General features: G+C 31.0%; 1 pseudogene; it reads right to left on the bottom strand.

Moving 5' to 3' along the window:
• Positions 1-13,017: 13,017 nt before the first annotated feature.
• On the bottom strand, positions 13,018-21,504 carry LOC112033974 (serine carboxypeptidase-like 40; annotated as a pseudogene).
• Between the last annotated feature and the right edge of the window lie 634 nt (positions 21,505-22,138).

Genomic DNA, 22,138 nt, shown 5'->3' with positions numbered 1-22,138 from the left:
CTCACTTGTGTTTTCTTTAAACTCTTGAAACAGCAACTGAAGAGATCACTAAGTTCTCGACATTAATCTTAATCTTGATAACCCTAAGTGTGTATGAAAGTAAACACCTCTAGATTTCACAAGAGATTCACATACACAACATATCAACAACCTCAAAAACATGGCTAGGGTTTTTATTTTTATACTTGAAGCAAAACATAAAACCCTACACGTCATATAGGCTTGGGTTGAGTTGGAAATTCTGTAGAAAAAACAATTTGCATGAGATTCAATTGGTCGAGTCTAATTTTGATCGATCAAGTCTTGCAGAATTGACAATAATTCTGTAATTACTGATTCCAACTTTACACATAAGCACACTTTGAGCAGCTATATCTAGACTCTAAGTTTTGATCATGGTTTGTCAACATTACACATTGAAGTTCTAATACATTAGATCCTAAATCTTAGAACCTAACAATATATACTAAAGTGTTCATGATTGGCTAGTAAATCGTGGTGAAATGGTTATTTATGTATTTCTCTTAGGATTTTTTAATCCTTACAATCAAAATTATGTGACTTCAAAATCAAAATCATGTGATAAAAACTATAAACAACTCCAACACAACATGCAGTACATAGCTAAAACTAGCAAAGTGTAGAAAAAATAAGTTCATCCAAGTCAAACAAGGTACATAGACATGTTATGTAAAAATAATATGGTCAACCTTAACTACACATCCATGATATGTAATACAAAACACATCCTTTCACATCCCTCTTTCCATTTTATTTATTTATTCAAAAGAACCAAACAAAAACAACCTAGTTTGAAATGCATGAATGTAATGCAATGCAAATCCTAATAGCAAAAAGAAAAAAAAACTTCAAGAAAAGTGGCCACAAGGGATTTTGAGATGAAGCACAAGGACCATGTCTGAAAGACTCAATTAAATTGAGCACTTTGCATCCAAAACTTCTTAGAGGCAACTCTGGTTTTGGAGTTATATTATTCATGTTAGAATGATGAGAAACTCCAAGATTGGTATAAAGGTTTAAATCCTTTACCAATTTACCAATAAGTATCATAGGATCTTGTGCTTGAGGCACATGTACTTTTGGCTTTTTTGCTCACTTTGCAGCTTGCAACTTGAAGCAGTTTGGGCGAGTATGCCCACCTTTCCACAAAACTGACAAACCTACAAAGGTCTATCATGCTTCTTATCCTTAGGGAGGTTAGGATTCTTGGGCTTAGACTCTTTAAGATCAACCCTAATCTTTATAAGAGTAGGAGTAACTTCTACGAGTTTGACAATCTCAATCTGGTGGCTTAGAAGAATGAACAAAATTTGTGGAATGAGTTTCAGACACAGAGATGCTATTTCAACAAACCTAGAACCGTTTTTCTAAAGGAGACTTTTGAACACTTACATGTGATCAAGTTTAAAACTGCAGACCTATTTTTTTGTTCTCTAGCAACAAATAATTCTAGTTCTAGTTCTTAAATCTTATCAAGCAACACATGTTTTCAGTCTTCACCTTATTAACTAATCATTGGCATCAAGCAAATTACAGCAATAAGTTTTTCTTTCAAGTTCAAGAGAAGCAATTTCTTTATACCTAATCTACACTCATTGCATGCTACGCAACAACCTTGCATAGCTTTTATAAACTTCTTCAAGTACATACTCAAAGAGTTCCCCATCAAAAAGTTCTCTCAACCAAAACACTTTCATAAACTACAAGCAGTAGTGTGAAAGCAATGAATTTCCATCTCATCACTACCAACTTTGATCAGAAACTTCATCATCACTAAGGTTACAATCATTGCTTTACCTTTGACTCAAGAATGTAGGACATTCAATTTTCATGACTATACCTTGACAACCAAAAATTGTTAACCTAGAGAATTATTAGAGTTTGACTACTTTTTCTTTGATTTATCAGATTATTAACTTTAATTGGTTCATTCTTCTTAAAATTCCTAGGTTCAATTGTTTTTACCTCTTGCTCTTCTATTGTTGTTCTTAAGAAAAATTTTTAAAGTTCTTGGCAAGATATGCAATCTCTATAGAAGAGAGTTCATCATCAAATCTATTCTCATCAACTGACTTAAGAACCATTGATTTGGATTTGTTTGTTTTGGGTAGGTCTATCTCATAAGACTAGAGAGATCCTACAAGTTCATCAATAAAGATGGAGTCCACATCCTTACTTTCAGTAATGGCAGTCACTTTGGGTTTAAAGTTCTCAGTTAAGATCTAATAAGTATCTTCCTAGCAATCTTAGGTTGATCATAAATTTACCCAAATTATAAGCAGAATTAACAATATCATTAAACTTAGGGTCCATTTAAATACAACTTTTTTTGCTGAAACTAAAAACTGAAAACTAAAAACTGAAAACACTGTAGCAAAATAATTTTTAAATGTGTAAATAGTGCCGTGGGACCCATGAATAGTGCATTTTGTCTCATGCATAGTGAATCCATGTGATGTTATTGTTCACGCACTAGAAAAAAAGAAGGCAAAAAATGCAAAACTTGTAAATGCAGAAACGCAAACTTGAATCCAAATACATACTTAGCATAGAATTCATCAAAACACTCATCATCAGAAATCGTAATGCTTTCAAATCTAGTTATTAACTGTTACAACTTATTAATTTTAATTGCCTTTGTGCCTTCATGCACAGTTTGGAAAAGTTTCCATGTAGTATGAGCAATCTCAACATTTGAGATTCTCTTGAATTCCTCCATAAAAACAACATTAAAAATAGCATTCATGACTTTGCTATTAAAAGCGGCTGTCTCTTTTTGAGATGTTGACCACTCACTGACAGGAGTAGTCGTTTCTCCCATCCATATTCAATGAAGTTCCACACTCTCTCATCAATAAATTTCAGGAAGACTTTCATCCTTACTTTCCAATAGGCATAGTTGTTCCCATCAAAGTGAGGAGGGATCACAAGAGAGTGATTGTGTTCCATGACTACAGGGGTCAAGTATCAACTCTTAGATCAAAAGATCTAGACAAAAGAGCTAACCTATTTTAATACCACTTATTAGTTTTTAGACCCCTTAACACAAGTTGTTTAACCTAATATTAAGCCAAGTTGATTAACAAGTTTATTAATTAAAACTAGGTTAAAGCAATATGTGTAAAATAGATATAAAACAGAAATATAAAGAACACAAAGATATGATGACTCAGGAAAACTTAATCAAAAAAAACCTAGGGAGAATATAACTTAGCTATCCTCAAGATAAAAACAGGTTCACTATGAACGAATTGAAGTTTTTACAATAAGACTTAGACCACTAACATTCTATTGCTACCTCAAGTAGAAAACTTACTACCACGACCACGTGATAACTCTGAGTCCATGGACTACTTCTATTTTAATTGCCTTTGTGCCTTCATGTACAGTTTGGAAAATATTCCATGCATTATGAGCAATCTCAACATTTGAGATTCTCTTGAATTCCTCCATAAAAACAATATTAAAAATAGCATTCATGACTTTGCTATTAAAAGCGGCTGTCTCTTTTGAGATGTTGACCACTCACTAACAGGAGTAGTCAATTTCTCCCATCCATATTCAATGAAGTCCCACACTCTCTCATCAATAAATTTCAGGAAGACTTTTATCCTTACTTTCCAATAGGCATAGTTGTTCCCATCAAAGTGAGGAGGGATTACAAGAGAGTGATTGTGTTCCATGACTACAGCGGTCAAGAATTAACTCTTAGAACAAAAGATCTAGACACAAGAGCTAACCTATTTTGATACCACTTGTTAGTTTTTAGACCCCTTAACACAAGTTGTTTAACCTAATATTAAGCCAAGTTGATTAACAAGTTTATTAATTAAAACTAGGTTAAAGCAATATGTGTAAAATAGATATAAAACAGAAATATAAAGAACACAAAGATATGATGACTCAGAAAAACCTAACTGGAAAAAACCTAGGGAGAATATAACTTAGCTATCCTCAAGGTAAAAACAGATTCACTATGAAAGAATTGAAGTTTTTACAATAAGACTTAGACCACTAAGATCTTATTGCTACCTCAAGTAAAAAATTTACTACCATGACCACGTGACAACTCTGAGTCCACGGACTACTTCTTTCTTTGATCTGCAGCAACCACAAGCTCTACTATTTGTGACTTTGAGACTTCACTTAAAGGTTTTAGATATTCTTTAAAGTTATTTATGCAGCAACTGAAGAGATCATCAAGTTCTTGACGTGAATCTTGATCTTGACAACTCTATGTGTGTGTATGAAGGTAAACACTTCTCAGATCTCACAAAAGATTCAACACACAACCTGTAAAAGATTTTCAAAATGTAGCTAAGGTTTTTCCTTTTATACTTGGAGTAAAACACTTAACCCTACACGCCATATGGCTTGGGCTAAATTGGAAATTCTACAGAAAATTAAATCTACACAACTTTCGATTGATCGAGTCTAATTTTTGATCAATCAAGCCTTGCAAATTTTGACCAATAAATCCTGCAATCACTCGATTTCAATTTTACATTAAATCACACTTTGAGCAAGTCTAAACTTAGACTCTATGTTTTGAACATGGTTTGCCAACATAATACACATTGAAGTTCTAATACATTAGTTCCTAAAGTCTTAGAACCTAACACTAACATAATTGACAATATTACTTTGTTGGGTGTTTTTCCAAAATCATCTTATATGCACCTCGCATTGCACCATTCTTTAATCTGCAGCAACCACAAGTTCTCCTACTTGTGACTTTGAAACTCCACTCAAAAGTTTCAGATCTTCTTTAAAGTTATTTATGCAACAACTGAAGAGATCATCAAGTTCTTGACGTGAATCTTGATCTTGACAACTCTATGTGTGTATATGAAAGTAAACACCTCTCGTATCTCACAAAAGATTCAACACACAACTCTCCAAAAGACTTTTAAAATGTAGCTAAGGTTTTTCCTTTTATACTTGGAGCAAAACACTTAACCCTACCTGTCATATGGGCTTGGGCTAAATTAGAAATTCTACAGAAAATTAAATCTACACAACTTTCGATTGATCGAGTCTAATTTTCGATCAATCAAGCCTTGCATATTTTGACCAATAAATCCTGCAATCACTCGATTTCAATTTTACATTAAATCACACTTTGAGCAAGTCTAAACTCAGACTCTATATTTTGAACATGGTTTGCCAACATAATACACATTGAAGTTCTAATGCATTAGTTCCTAAAGTCTTAGAACCTAACACTAACATAATTGACAATATTACTTCGTTGGGTGTTTTTCTAAAATCATCTTATATGCACCTCGCATTGCACCATTCTTTGATCTGCAACAACCACAAGTTCTCCTACTTGTGACTTTGAGACTCCACTCAAAGGTTTCAGATCTTTTTTAAAGTTATTTATGCAGCAACTGAAGAGATCATAAAATTCTTGACGTGAATCTTGATCTTGACAACTCTATGTGTGTGTATGAAGGTAAACACCTCTTAGATCTCACAAAAGATTCAACACACAACTCTCCAAAAGACTTTTAAAATGTAGCTAAGATTTTTCCTTTTATACTTGGAGTAAAACACTTAGCCCTACACGACCCTACACGTTATATGGGCTTGGGCTAAATTGGAAATTTTATAGAAAATTAAATCTGCATGACTTTCGATTGATCGAGTCTAATTTTCGATCAATCAAGCCTTGTAGATTTTGACCAATAAATCCTGCAATCACTTGATTCCAATTTTACATTAAATCACACTTTGAGCAAGTCTAAACCTAAACTCTATGTTTTGATCTTGGTTTGCCAACATAATACACATTGAAGTTCTAATACATTAGTTCCTAAAGTCTTAGAACCTAACACTAACATAATTGACAATATTACTTTGTTGGATGTTTTTCCAAAATCATCTAATATGCACCTCGCATTGCACCATTCCCACTCAAACTACAAAATAGACCTTAATAACCTTGCCACATTATCTCACACCACAATGGATTCTGATACCACTTTTTGGGAAGATAACATATTGGAGAAATCTAATTGAGAGGTTAATATAACATCACTTAACTCAAAAAACTTAAATTTATGAATTTAGATCCAATTATCTCTATTACTTTTTTTCTATCCAATATTAATGGCAATAACAACTGTGTGTGTGTGTGTGTGTGTGTGTGTGTGGAGAGAGAGAGAGAGAGAGAGAGAGAGAGAGAGAGGGTTTAAATCAAGATGCGATAGAGCTATAGGTATATGATTATAAGCAACCAATAAGAAATATCCATGTGTAAGGATCAGATTATATGTGAAGAATGAAAACCACATGTAGGGTAAATTTAGCAAAAGACTAGATATATAGGATAAGATCTTACATAATTTTTATTTGAAAAGAGAGTAAGATTTATATATATATATATATATATATATTTGGCGTGACATCAAATTTTTTTTTTTCTATTAAAAAGCAAGAGGTATCATAATCATATCTAATTTTAAATGATATGATATTAGATGAAATTTTTTAGATTTGTAATATTTTATTTAAAAAATGGTAAACTAACTGTATGCATTGCAACCAATCAAGATTTAGGAGGGGTGGGTTGGGTTGGACGATCTTTTGAATAGCCTTGTCTTGATGGATTTTTCTATTCATTATTATGAAATATTTGCATATTTTAATGTAAGAAACAAAATACCAATTATAGTTTCTCTTTTCTTTTACTACTCAAAATACTTGTACTTTTAACATATCCCATTTCTAAAACAGCAACTAAGTTTTAATCCTAAACTTTTTGGGGTCAAATTATAATCTTCAATAAACTAAATAGAATCAATTAAATGTATTTTTTTTCAGCCATTTTATTCTATTTATCCAAAATAATACTTTCTATTATTTTCTATATTGATATATCACTTTTCACTACTATTAATATTATTATTTTGACCTTTTTCTACACTTGAATCCACTATAGAAAGAATTGAAGCTTGTACAATAGAACTTAGACCATTAACATTCTATTGCTACCCACCAGTAAAAAACTTACTGACGCGATCATGTGCAAGCTCCGAACTGACGGACTCCTTCTTTCTTGGATTTTACAGCAAGTACAAGAACTCCTGCTTGTGTATCTTTTAGCTCTTATGACAGTAACTGAATGATCATCAAGCCCTTAAAGAAATCTCCTTTTTGATAATCCTAAGCTTGTGTGAAGGCAAGCACTTCACAGATCTCACAAGAGATTCACACAAATAGCAATATAAGCAACATCTAAAACTTGGCTAGGGTTTGCCTTATATACCTAAGGCAAAACATAAAACCCTAAACGTTTTAATGAGCTAGGGCTGAGTTGGAATTCTACAGAAAAAAACATTCTGGCCCGATATTCAATCAATCGAGCTAGGCCAAAAGTCACTAATACTTCTACAGTCACTCGATTCCAACTTTACATAAACGCACACACTTTGAGCAAGTCTAAACAAGACTAACAACTGTTTTGATCATGGTTTGCCAACATTACACATTAGAGTTCTAAAATATATTAGTTCCTAAGTCTTTGGAACCTAACAAACTCTCCCTTTGGCAATTCGTGATAAAACACAACTAAATGCTCAAAGTTTACAAAGAAAAGCCCTTTACAACAAATTCAGTCCTAACTACTATCCATCAGTTGCAAGTGTAGACAGCAGCATGACTGAATCAATCTGTGTATTCCTGAAACACTCAACAAACGCATAAACGCATGTGTGATAGAAAAACAGTAAATCAACAAATATGCAAACTAACTCTGCCCCGAAGTTAGATAAATAAAAAACAATGTTAACTCCCCCTAAACAAAACATTCTTGTATTTTCCACACAAATTCTCACATATCATCTAAATCTCCCCCTTTTTGTCACATATTGACAAAGACAACTCATTGTTGCCCAATTTAAAAAACATATGCAACAAAAGTTAAGAGAAAATAGAGAATTAGGGGAACATAAAACAATTCAACTCTATAGAAAATAGGAACAACTCCCCCTATGAATAATAAAGGTTAAAAACAAGTTTCTCCCCCTATAAAAATAGGAAACACAAAACAAGTGTTGGGAAAAACAGTTTTGGGAAAAATTGAGGAGGTGAGGAAAAAACACACAAACCAAAGTTAAAAACTAAGTTAAGGATATACATGAAAAAAAATATTCTCTCTTTTAATAAATGCGAACTTGACACTATGTGACCCATAAATAGTTGCATGAGTAGAGAAAATATTTGCACATTGATTATCCATCATATCTCAAAAAATATTTTCAATTTTCAACATTTCACACAGCAAGAAAAATAGCATATACTAAAATGTACAAAGGACTCAAAAATTAATCAATCAATTTTTAGATCAAGTTGAGTACCCAATTTAGTAAAGTGTATGCATGTTATGTGTGAAAACAATGAGAGATATGGCTGCAAAACTATAAGATGGATACAAAAACAATGTAATGCATGTGAATCCTAAACACAGATGATGCATAAAACATTTTGGTCAAAAACTTAGAAACAGAAAATTTTTCAATTTCGATCAGTCGAGCATCGATCGAATACCAACGAGCCAAGTAGATTCAAACCAAAAAAAATTTATAGCAATTTCAATTGGTCAAGAGACAAATTTGATCGATCGAAAATCTGGAAAAAAGAGATTTTTGAAAAACAGAGCAATTTTATGCAAAAACTCCTCAAAACATAGTATTTCATGAATAAAATGCATGAGTATGAGATTAAAAGTTTTTCAAAAACATTTAAATTTAACCCAGATCTTCCAAAATCAAGATTTTCAATCAATTTGTCCTCAAATCTCAAACTTTAAACACATTTTGTATTAAGATCAAGGAACTTTTAATCTTGGATGGCCAAAACAAGATCACACACAATATTATGTACCAAGTTTAGCAAAGAGTAACTTGTGTAGTATGTGCAACTAGCAAAAACTTGAGATACATGTGAGGTGATATGTGAATAGAAATCAAACACAAAGTCTACAAATTTCATTACATAGAATTTGAAAGAGACTATCACCTGAAGAGTTACATCATATAACTCCCACATCTTCTAGATCATAAGCTTGCAATCATGTAAGTTTCTTGATTTGCCTCATATTGTACACACCAATTTTAATTTAGCAGAAACTTATTAAAAGAGCCGGGATAATGTACATACCAATTTTAGTTGTTTGATTTAACATTAAGTCCAATAATGTGCACACCAATTTTAAGTAATTAAACCGAGGCTACACCTTATGTTCTTTTTGTGCATGTGCTACACTTTCTCGAGCACAAAATCTTATGATATGCACTAAGGTGTTCATGATTGGCTAGTAAATAATGGTGAGATGGTTATTTATGCCTTTCTCAATAAGTTTAAGTCTGACAATCAAAGACATGTGATTTCAAGATCAAGATCATGTGATCAAAAACTATAAACATCTTCCACACAACATGCACTACAAAGCTCAAACTAGTAAAGTGCAATAAAAGAAGCTCATCCAAGTTAAACAAGGTACATAAACATGTTATGTAAAGATAATATGGCTAACCTTGATTTCAAATCCAAGAAAAATAATACAAAACAAATAAAAGTATTTTTGGTTTAAAACAATTTTTAAGACCAAAAACAAAAAGCACACACTGTGCTAAATGACTAAAAATGCAAATGCATTGCATGACAGTGCTTAACTAAGTTATAGAGGGTACACAAATAAGAAATATCAATTTCTTAATTAACCCTTAAGTACATGTACAAATTAGTACATACTCACACAAAATCAGAAATAGCTTAGCATTTATATAACACATACTATTCAAGTTTTTCCACAATGTCAAGCATGTTCTAAATCAAGAGAGAGATATTATAACTCATGTAATCCTCAAAACAAATAAAACAAGACACAAAATAAAATATTTTTGTCTTTTTAGAATTTTTCAATGTTTTTGGATATTTAAAAAAAAAAAAAACAACCTAAAAAAATAAAACAACAAAAAACAGAAACAAAACATGTCCACAAATAATTGAAAGAATTAAATCAGGGACAAGTAAATAACACTCACCTTAGCAAGTCTTTTCTCACCCATATAGCACGAGTCTTCGGCTTTGTAGGTGAAAATCCATGTGAAGCAGAGTGTATTTGAGGGTTTACACCAATCTTCTGAGAAAGACTAAAATCCTGCAGATTACTTTCACAAACCAACAAGCTTAAATTTTTCAAAAGAATATGAAACAATTTATATGGACTTCTGGTAGGAGAAATATCATCACATATCCTAGAATAAAACATAGAATGCTTAAACTTCAATTTATGACAATTAGGACGAATGTGACTGGAGACACCACAAAAGTGACAAACAGGAATAAATTTCGGAACATCAGTATTCAAACCAACAAATCTAGTCTCAAATTTTGGTTTTTGCCTCAACAAAGAACACTTTGGTCTAATATGACCAACAACACCACAACGGTGACAAGTAGGCACAAAAACAGATTTATTATACTCTCTAACAATAGGTTTAGATTTAGATTTAGAAACTTCAGCGTCTATATCAAAAATTTTACATTTGTCTAATCTAGCAAAATAAGTCTTTTCTTTATTATTCCTCTTGAAAGGAGGGATATAAACTTTCTCAATTTTAGGCTTAAGAGAAATACAAGCACTTCTGTTATCAACAACAGACTTAGTACTAGTCAAATTTTCAATTTTAGCTTTAAATTCAACTAACTCTTATTCCAAACTTTTCATTTTCTCATCTTGAGAGGAAATTTGATTTCTCAAAAATTCATTCTTTTTATTAGATTCATCTAATCTAACAATCAATTCCTCTTTTTCAAGATTAGCCAATTTTAACTCTTCCTTGAATTTTTTAGCAATTCTCATAGTTTTCAATAATTCCTTACGAAGAGTTTCACATGCATCAATAAAATCAACAGAAATAACAACATCTTCTTTATTCAAATTATCACAAACATGAGTAGAAAGACACTTCAAACTATCCATGATAATAGGGATCAAAGATTAGCTCTTAGATCAAAAGATCTAAAACAAAAGAGCTACCCACTCCGATACCACTTGTTTACTTTTAGACCTCTTAAAACACAACTGGATTAACCTAGTTAACAAGCTAAGTTATTACTTAGTCCAAATTCCAAATCTAGGTTAGCACAATCAAACAATCATATCATGCATAGCAGTGGAAAAATAAATAACACAATGATATGATGACCCAGGAAAACTAAATCGGTAAAAAACCTGGGGAAGATTTAACCTAACTATCCTCAAAGTAAACATGAATCCACTATAGAAAGAATTGAAGTTTGTACAATAGAACTTAGACCACTAACATTCTATTGCTACCCACCAGTAGAAAATTTACTGACACGACCACGTGTAAGCTCTGAGACTACAAACTCCTTTCTTGGATTCTACAGCAAGTACAAGCACTCTCGCTTGTGTATCTTTAAACTCGTATGACAGCAACTGAATGATCATCAAACTCTTAAAGAAATTTCCTTCTTGATAATCCTAGACTTGTATGAAGGCAAGCATCTCACAGATCTCACAAGAGATTCACACAAATAATAATATGAGCAACATCTAAAACGTGGCTAGGGTTTGCCTTATATACCTAGGGCAAAACATAAACCCTAAACATTTTAATGAGCTAGGGCTGAGTTGGAATTCTGCCCAAAAAAAAAAAAAAAAAAACATTCTGCCCGATATTTGATCGATCGAGTCTAAACTTCGATTGATCGAGCCAGACCGAAAGTTACTAATACTTCTGCAGCCACTTGATTCCAACTTTATATAAACGCACACACTTTGAGCAAGTCTAAACAAAACTAACAACTGTTTTGATCATGTTTTGCCAACATTATACATTAGAGTTCTAAAATACATTAGTTCCTAAGTCTTTAAAACCTAACAATTACAATTCCAACCAACAGGTCTTTCAAGGAGATCGAATCAGAGGATCACTCTTTTGTAATTTCAAAGAATTGTACCACATATTCATCAATACAAATTCGCATTTGTGAAACTATTTTACTTGTTTGATTCATTTCAAACTAAAAATTTAGTCATCTACAATTGCACCCAAAAAATAAAAATAAAAAAATAAAAAAATAAAAATAAAACAACAACAACAACAACAACAACAACAACAACAACAACATTATTACTGACATGGACATGCCTTTTGTTAGTTTGCTACATGAATGATTAAAAAAAGTAAAAAAAAACAAAAAACAAAAATTACTTTCATGGTCATTGTGCTTCTTTCTCATTTGTCCTAGCAATCAGCGGTAGCGTCGAAGAGCTCCCACAGAAACAAAGGCGATGATGGGATCCACACCCAATTCAGGGCACAGAGGAAGAAGAGGAAGACAATCCAGTCCCTTAATAATGAGAAACACTAAGGAGAGGAATTTAGAACTCTTTTAAGTTCAAGAAAGTTTAGCTTTTAGATTAACTCTTGTATGTGAGCCTTTCACCCTCTCTTTGTAACAATAATTGGTTGTATAAAGAAAAATATAGGTTAAACAACTATCACAGAAAGTCAATTTATTATTCAAGCAATTTAACAGTCAAGTGAATTAAGTTTTGGTCAATTGAACATTTAGAGATAGCAAAATTGTACCAGCTTCAAATAATCATATCTCACTCATTTTAAATCCAAATTAAGTCTAATTTTTGTCCATTTTAAAGTCTCAAATATTTATCATACAATGAAAAAATAAGTTTAGCTAAAAAACATTTATAGGATAAAAGATTTAAGTAAAATTTCATCAACTCATCATTTTTGAGCAAATCCAAACGTCGTCGTCTTTAAGTAGCTTCTAGCCCAAACTCAACCCAAAAACAATGTTATTGATACAACTCAATTTCAATATGTTCTGCACTACGATTTACCAACACGTTCATCGAACCCTAACAGTGATAATATATACTGTTGGATTGTTGGAACAAAACTTTGACCACATATATATTAAATGATTGAAAAGTAAAAACAAGTTGGGCTTTGCTTTAAATAGAAACTTGCAATTAACTTTTTATTAGGTAAACGCAGATAATCAAAAGAAACGTAATTGGCACACTACAAAGGCAAAGGAACCAACTTAGCTAGAGCCTATGTAGACTAATGAAATGCAGCTAAAAATGAAATTAATTATATCTACTGATATCAGGAAGTGGTTTGCCTTCAAGGAAGTGCTTGATCAAAGAAAATGCTCTCGCAGGCTGGTAGCTTGGCACTTGATGTCCTGCCTCTCTTACTGTCGCAAATGTTAGGTCTCCCTCATACACTTGTGTATAGCCACCAACCTGTGACAACAACAAAAGAAGATATCTTCACTATTAAATAAAGGATGTTAGAATATTTTGAGCTTCTTGCAAAACCATGTATTGAAATATTCAAGATAAAAAGAACTATGCAATACCTGATCTTTATTGAGGAACCAAGGATGCCATGCAGTCTTCGCAGGAAGCTTCATTTTGTTTATAGAATATTTTGTTGAAGTAACAGAAACCCTTCCATCAATATCACCACTGCATTTCATCCAATAAAGACTCATTTGATTATCATAATTAAATTTATAAGAATATATAAGGATGCCAAGATATGATCCACAAATCTTAAACAAGATGTAAAAAAGTCAATGAAATAATCAATAACATCTTTGCCTCTAACGTGTTAACGTGCAGTAAGCACTGAAAACATCCTAGAAATTAAGGTTAACTTTTCAAAACTCCTTGTGATTTTGAAGTTAAGATGACCTGTATCTGGGATTTGATTTCCTCTATATATAGTAGTTTGTGTTGCGTAACCATTTTATAACCAATTAAACCCCAAGTAGTAGTAAGACCTATTGGTGTCAACTTTTTTTTTTTTTTTTTTTAATCTGAAATAAAAATTATACTTTAACCTACTCTAAGTGTATGTGTGTGAAGTTTCATCTGAAAACTTGAACCTCAATCTTTGCTCCCTTCTTTAGTTCTCTTTACTAGAATTTTTTCTCTAGAACAAAGAAACCTAAAGAAGGTAGATATGTTTGTACTTAACTCATTAAGCAAATGAAAGGGGTTAATTTTTTCCATTAAGATGGAGTATTGATCTTAGCAAAGATGAACTATGTAATTATTTATAAACCAATTAGCAATAATAACAATAATGCTAAAGTACGAATTACAATGATCAAACTTTGACCTGTTTTCACTTTAGTTCTTTAATTTTTTTTTTTCCCATAAATTTAACATTAATTTGTTTTTCATTTAGTCATTTTGTCTAATTCCATCAAATATCATCGTCAGTTTCAATAATTTTTTCGCTTTCCAATACGACTTCATTATGGTGGACATAAAGAATGACAAAATTGAAAATACAAGTTAAATGACTTTTAAAAAAAATAAGAGTATTAAATTGGAAACATGTCTAAATTAATTAGAGAGAGTAACAAGAACAAAAAATAAAGGTTAATTCCTAATTTTGTCAATATAGAACAACGAAAGATATGACAATAATACTTTTACCTGAAAATCCACACTCGAAGGCCATTGGCCATGAGCTCCTGCAAATGGGGAATGATGGTTGATGGACTATCAACCCATTTCTGTATGACATCACTACATGGTTGCCAGTCATGTGTGAGTCTAGTAACATTGGCATGTAGGGCTTCTTGAACTTCAGGCCTATTCATATAAGCATATACATAGTACTCGCTGCATGGATCAAATTTAAATATCTGCACCACAAAATAAAAGAACAATATAAATTACATTTTTGGGAGCAAAAATTCATAATATGATACATTATAAATGACATCTCTTTTAAATAATGAGTGTGTTAAAACTTAAAAGTGCATTTTTAAAACTCCAAAACGTTTTCTCACAACTTCAACTCGTAACTTAAAAGTGCATTTTTAAGGTTCATATTAAACTTAAAATGCCGTTTTGCAAGCTTATAAAAATGCACTTAAATTTTTCAGACTAATGCAACATGAATGATGCATGTAAAAGAAAAACAAATCCGTAACAACTTCTAAGCTAATAGGACATTTGTTGGTTAAAAATTGAAGCACCATTGGATCTTAATTAGAAGCATGTATGCAATGAAGGAAATTAAAATTAAAAAAAAAAAATTACAAAACTTTTTAAGAACTTGGATTCCTTAATTTCCTACCCACTTCTATATTCTTTCTCGTTTCAAACTCACTAGAAAAATTTATCAACTTACAGATGTTTTCTTGGGCTGAGCTGTGAGATTGGGAGAGGAGCACAAGGGAGCATAAATGTTATAGAGATTGATGTAAGAAATATCCTTCGACACTGCTTCACTGGCTGCAATGCACTCACGAGATGGAGTGGAGGCATTGGATGAGAAGTTGCAATATTTTTTAATTTGATACACATCTCGGTCTGAAACGATTGCATGGGTCTCAAGGTTTGCGTATCTGTTTCATCGTTGATGACTGCATTTCCAATCTGCATTATGAAAACGAAAACATTAAGATATTTGTTTTTTAATTCTATGATTATGATGGAAAGAAGATTTGAACTCTAAATACATGTTTCTATTAAAAACATCAAAGATGTTAACCAATTAAGCTTCAAAATAATTCTAGGCTAACCAATAAACTAATTTTAAAATTATAATACTTACTATAAGTAGTTTTAGAATTATGTGACTTGCTCTAGAACTATTTCAAGCTTGAGCCTCTTGAACTGAGAACCCTACCTTTACCTTCATCTCCTCATTGCTTAACCATTGTTACTTTTTAAAAAGAATTAAATTTTAATTTGAACTTTTTTTACAATTCGATAGTTGGAAGAATTTGAATCTTAGATACTTTTGTGTAAATTAAACACCCCACACATTATGACCTTTAATCTATATAATTAAATCATCTGTAATTTTCATTTGATAGTATTTATATCTTATTAACTTTTTAAGAAATTTCTTTTACAAACGTTAAAAGTTGTAACTTAAGAAATCATGAAGTCAAAGTGAGTTAAATCTCTTATCTCTACATGTGTAATGAGAAAATCCTTATTCTTGTGATTAGTCCATCTAGGATATCAATATTTTACTTCCAAAATAAGATATTGATCAATATTCTCTTATTTTATCATGGGTAAATTGCAAATTACACCCCTAAAATTTGAGGGTGATTGAATTTTACACCCTGAATTTTCAGATTTTAAATTTTATCCCCTGAATAAGTTTGGGGTGTTTGGATTTTATACCCTCAATTTTTGAAACTTTAGGGTGTAAAATCCAAACATCTCAAAACTTTAGAGAGTAAAATCTAAACACTCCTAAAATATAAAGAATAAAATCCAAATTCTGAAACGTCGGGGTGTAAAATCCAAACATCACCAAACTTTAGGGGATAAAATTCAAATTTTGAAATTTTAAAGTGTAAAATCCAATCATCTCAAAACTTTAGGAGTGTAATTTACAATTTACCCTTTTATCATTAAAAACCTTATAATTTAACTAGTTGGTATATTCTAGATGTTTGATATTTCTAACGAAAATATCCTCGATTTTTTTTTTTGAAACAGAAAATATCCTAGATTCAAATCTCCTCTACCCTATTGTAAATATCGAATTATCAACAAACAAACAAAAAATAAATTTACGTACTTTATCCATTTGTGAATATATCTGCAGTCTGCTGTGTTTTACAAATTGGTTTAAAAAGCAATTTGGAGTTTAAACATCTCAATGATCTTGAATAATGAATATCAGATTTTAAAACTTGAAAAAAGAAACTTACAAACCAAGAAAACTTTATAAACTATTTTTTGTTTATATATATAAACTTCTACCAAACAGTTTTTCAATAACTAATTGTACTCTAGAATGTCAATTCAATTTGTAAATCATTTTAACGTTTGTAAGTCATGTGATCATCAAAACGAAGTATGTTGTTAATTACGATTTGATATACTAAGCATGTCTTATTCTTCACCACAGTGGCGGAGTTAGGAAATTTATCCAGGGGACAAACTAATTATAACAAAATTCTTGAAAAAAAAAATTCATCAAAACAAATAGTTAGTTCCATCTATTAACTTTAAAAACTCACACTTTAAAAGCTAAATATTTGAAATTTATAAACTAGTTATATAATTAATTTAAAATATATATAAACTAAAGAATTAATAATATTATATATTATATGTTAGTATATGAATAGTGAATAAGTTGATTCTACAAACTAAAGAATAATTCTTCTTAGAAAAAAAGAAAGAAAGAAAAATAAATAAAGTTATAAACAAACACATACAGCCATACACGTGTTTTAGCCAAAGTTTAGAGTCAATCAGTTTTGAATAGTTTTTAGACCCCTTAACACAACCGGATTAACCTAGTTAATTAGCCAAGTGATTAACTTAGTTAAATTATGCAAATCTAGGTTATCACAATCAAACAATCATATCAAGTATATAGCAGCAGAAATATAAATAACACAAAAATATGATGACCCAAGAAAACCAAACTGGTAAAAAACCTGAGGAGGATTTAACCTAACTATTCTCAATGTAAACTTGAATCCACTATGAAAGAATCGAAATTTTACAATAAGACTTAGACCACTAACATCTTATTGCTACCCACCAGTAGAAACTTACTGACACGACCACGTGCAAGCTTCGAGACTACGAACTCCTTCTTTCTTGGATTCTTCAGCAAGTACAAGCACTACCGCTTGTATATCTTTAAGCTCTTATGGCAGCAATTAAATGATCATCAAGTTCTTGAAGAAATTTCCTCCTTGATAATCCTAAGCTTGTGTGAAGGAAAGCTCCTCACAGATCTCACAAGAGATTCACACAAACAGCAATATGAGCAACAACCTTTAGAGAGCCTTTGGGTACAAAACCCTAAAAATAAAAAGAGGCACAAGATGACACTTTAATCTCTCTAAAAGCCCTCAAAAACGTTTTAGGGTTTCCCTTATATATAAGAGTGTTTTACTTGAACCCCAAGACGTTAAAGTAGAGTTTGGGTTGAACTGGAACTCTGCAGAAAAAAACATTTTGCCCAATATTTGATTGATCGAGCCTAAACTTCGATCAATCGAGCCAGGTCGAAAGTCACTAATACTTTCTACAGCCACTCGATTCCAACTTTACATAAACGCACAACTTTGAGCAAGCCTAAACAAGATTAAACAACCTGTTTTGATCATGGTTTGCCAACATTACACATTAGAGTTCTAAATACATAAATTTCTAAATTTTTAGAACCTAACAAGTTTAAACTTTAAAGTTACAAGACAACAATAAAACTACTAAAAGATCACATGGTATTGCCAAAAAAAAAAAAAAGGAGCAGAGAGAGAAGGGTAGAAACGAGTGGCTATCAACTTGGACTGGAGCATGAAGTTAACTGAGAGGACCAAGTTGGCAAGGTCATTTGATTGATGGTGTGGTGGCACGAGGTTTTCACATAATAAACTGATCTGTTTTATTTTAGGGTTTAGACAGCATGGTGGCTTGAGGTTTTCACCCAATAAGCTGATTTGTTTTATTTTATCTAATGATTTGGATTTTAGACAATTGGGGTTTTGTAAGTATTTAAAGAGGCCACGCCCACAGCTAATTAATGGTCCAAAGCAATAATTTGTTTTTTGGGTTTTTCTTTTCCTATTTAATGTTTTGGGTTTCTATTCCATTCCTTTTTACAAGTTTAAATATTTGAGGATCAAATATAAATGTTTAAGGACTAAACTCTACTTGTTTAGCAAAAAAAAAAAGGACTAAACTCTACTCTATCTATTTGCTAATAACAAAAAGTTCTATATTTTTTATTTTGGGAAGTTAAATTCTAAAATTTAAAGAGGGGCAAGAAGTAAGTTGTAATACCAGTGCTTCACCATCATGATAATTTTTGAGAAGGGAAATACTAACAAGTAGTGTAACATCTAAGTTTCAATAAATTCTTCATATCGAAAAGCTTAAAGATATATAAGCATTTTTAGTGTGACATCTAATTATTTATCATAGACTATTATCTAATTTACCATTGTTAATTTGTGTGTGTTAGGGGAGAGAGAGAGAGAGAGAGAGAGAGAGAGAGAAATACAATGATCCCTTTGAGGTTGATAATGGTCTTGTTAGCTTTCTTATTACGGAAGAGAATGGTATGTGCAAGTTGAGGAACATAATGCCCGGCATAGCTTTCTCCAGCAACATAAAAATCACGATTCTTGTATTCAGGAAATCTTTTCAGCCAATTCAACAAAAACACATAATTATCTCCTGCAGTTCTTCTATCCCCACTAGTACTATAATCCTTTGTTGTGTTGGAGTACGAAAATCCTACCCCGGCAGGAGACTCAAGGAACAAAACATTTGCGACTGAAGAGAAAATTCAAATAAATAAACAAGTAAAATTGAAAATATGTTTCGGAAGAGAACGATAATTATATTTTTAATTTTTGGAAAAAAAAAACCATAAAATAAATTAATGTTATGAAAGCTATACCATAATTCCATGAAAATTTGTTTTTGTAAAGTGTTTTGCCATCACTGTGCACATGAAATGGCCCGAGCTCTTGCATTGCTCCATAAGCAAGAGATGAACAACCAGGACCTATGGAGAAATTAAGCAAGAATAATAATCAATCAAATAAGACCATATTATAACTAGGTGGCTGATACTGTAAATCAAGGGAGTCAATTTCGTATCAAAAACTATTTTAATTTGGCCAAAAAAAGGTATGTTTCGGTACTTATTAATACCGATATACTGTTTCGAATTTACCACTATTTTATTATTAAATTAATAAATATTTTATATAATCTATTAAAAATATTGAAAATTGTAATTAAGTCCATCCCGAATTTATTTTTGATGAGAAGTCCATCCATATGTTCAGTTCCAGCCAAGTGTTAAAATTCAATACAAATATATATTAACCACTAATATGAGAATGGAAAAAAAATCAAAACTTATAATTAGTAACTTAATATTTGCCACCTGGAAGGTTGACAAACCACATAAATTCATTGATTTGTACACAACTTTTTAGTGGGTAGACCATAGACTTTCACTTACGTTTTGAAACATGGGGCAAAGCTAGGCAATGAAATAAAAGAGTAGGGGTAAAAAAGAGAAAGCAAAAGATAGAAAGAGAAGCTAAAAGAAAGAAATGATCTAGACACAATTACAAAGAGTTGTTAATAGTATTTATTTGGTTAAAATGCAAAATTCACTTTTTAAGTTTCTTTAGAATTCATTTTATTCCTCTAATTGTGCTTTCTTTCATTTCAGTTTTCTAAGTTTCGGATTTATTCAATTAAAGCATTTCCAACAAATGTTATTAATTTTTTTTGAAAATCAAAATCTAGAAAATATTTTTTCAATCATTAATTGAACTTTTTTAATTTAAAAATTTTGAAGAAAATTTTTAAAAAATTGAAAAATTGACCATAACATATATCAAAAGTTGATGGTAAAGTCTTTATTTAATAAACTTAGAGGACTGAAATGAACTTTAGTGATGCATAAATGGTAGGTTTTGCATTTTAGCCTATTTATCTTTTACATTTTTATTTTCAATTTAAATGGTAAGCAAGTTACTTTAACATTAAAATACAAATACTATAGTAAATTAATAATTCCTTAACAAGGCTTCTTCTTTTTTTGTGTATTATGTGTATGTAGTTTTTTGTTTTTTTTTTTTTTTTTTCTTTCTTTTTCTTTTGTGTGTGAGAGAGAATTTCAACCTAACTATGACATCCACTCTTGATGATAAGTTCAAAGTCAAAGTTTCTTGGGGGTAGCAATGCTTTTTATGAGGGAGGGCAACACACTAGTTAAAAATAAAATATATACTTCCTTTTTTTTTTTTTTTCCTTATCAGTTATCCTCCCTTTCTATCTCTAAAATTAAAAGGAAACAAATTAATAAAAAGAAAAGGCACTAAAAACAGAAAGAAAGAACAAAACGAAAAACAAAAAGAAAAAAGGTATTTACTTCAGACAAAATAACATGCATTTACATGTGTTTCCACAATTTGATAGTGACATTAACTGGAGACTAGGATTGGATCAAGTATAGAACTGAATACCTCCATTAAGCCAAAGAAGAAGAGGAAATGAATCCTTAGAATGTTGAGCTTCAACAAAATAATAATAAAGTGCACGACCTGCTGATTTATCCACTGTGACATAGCCACCATATTGAGAGAAATTCACTTGGGTTTGTCCAGGCAATCTCTCAATCCTATCTTTCTCTTTCAACCGCTCCTGAGGGAGAACACTAGTTTCATTGAAATTGTCAATTGCCTCAAAAAAACTCGTGTCGAAGCCAAAATTTTTCATCAATGTGGAATTGTGAAGATAGACTAGAGTTTGTGATCCTTGCTTTTTTTCATGAGTTTGAGACACAAAGAATGAAAGAATGAGCAAGGATAGAAGAATCCAACAAAAGGGTTTACTTTCCATTGTGTTTGTTTCTCTCCACTTAGACATGAGACACAAATATATAAGGAAGACATGAAAGGAAAAAGATAATGGATTTGGATCTTTATTAAGCTATAGATGTTGATATAATGTACTAGAAGAAGAAAGATAATTCCAAATGTGTACGTTTCAACTTTTAGGATGAGTTAAAACTATCATTCTCATCCTAGATGTTAGTCATTAGTCAAAGATGCCTTGGAAGAAAAAACAAAAAATAAAAGGTTAGTAGAATATGTTTTGTTATATATGTACTACCAATAATGATATAATGTACTAATACTAATATTATAATTAATCGTGGGTAAGAATTTCCTACTATCCTTTTATGAGAAGTATAAAAGGATAATTAGGGTTCAAATTAGATATAAATTAAAGAATATATTTATTTAATATAATTGAAATAGAAAAAAATAAATAGAAAATTTTAGAAAAATAAAAATAAGTTTAATTATGGGTGAAAGCACATCATGTGCGACCAAGTTTTATCACAACCAAAAATATTATATTTTTTAATAATTAATTTTCTTTTAAAATTCTTAAAACTTCAGTAATAATTTCATTTAAAATAAAATATACTTATTAGTCATTTTAATAAAAATTACGTGAAATTTTGCAAGCACAAATTAATTTTCTTTTAATAAAAGCTAT

Source organism: Quercus suber, unplaced genomic scaffold, assembly GCF_002906115.3.
Source record: "Quercus suber isolate HL8 unplaced genomic scaffold, Cork oak 2.0 scaffold_162, whole genome shotgun sequence".
Classification (NCBI taxonomy): domain Eukaryota; kingdom Viridiplantae; phylum Streptophyta; class Magnoliopsida; order Fagales; family Fagaceae; genus Quercus; species Quercus suber.
Note: the sequence above shows the minus strand (reverse complement) of the source record. Positions and strands in the feature narration are given on the sequence as shown.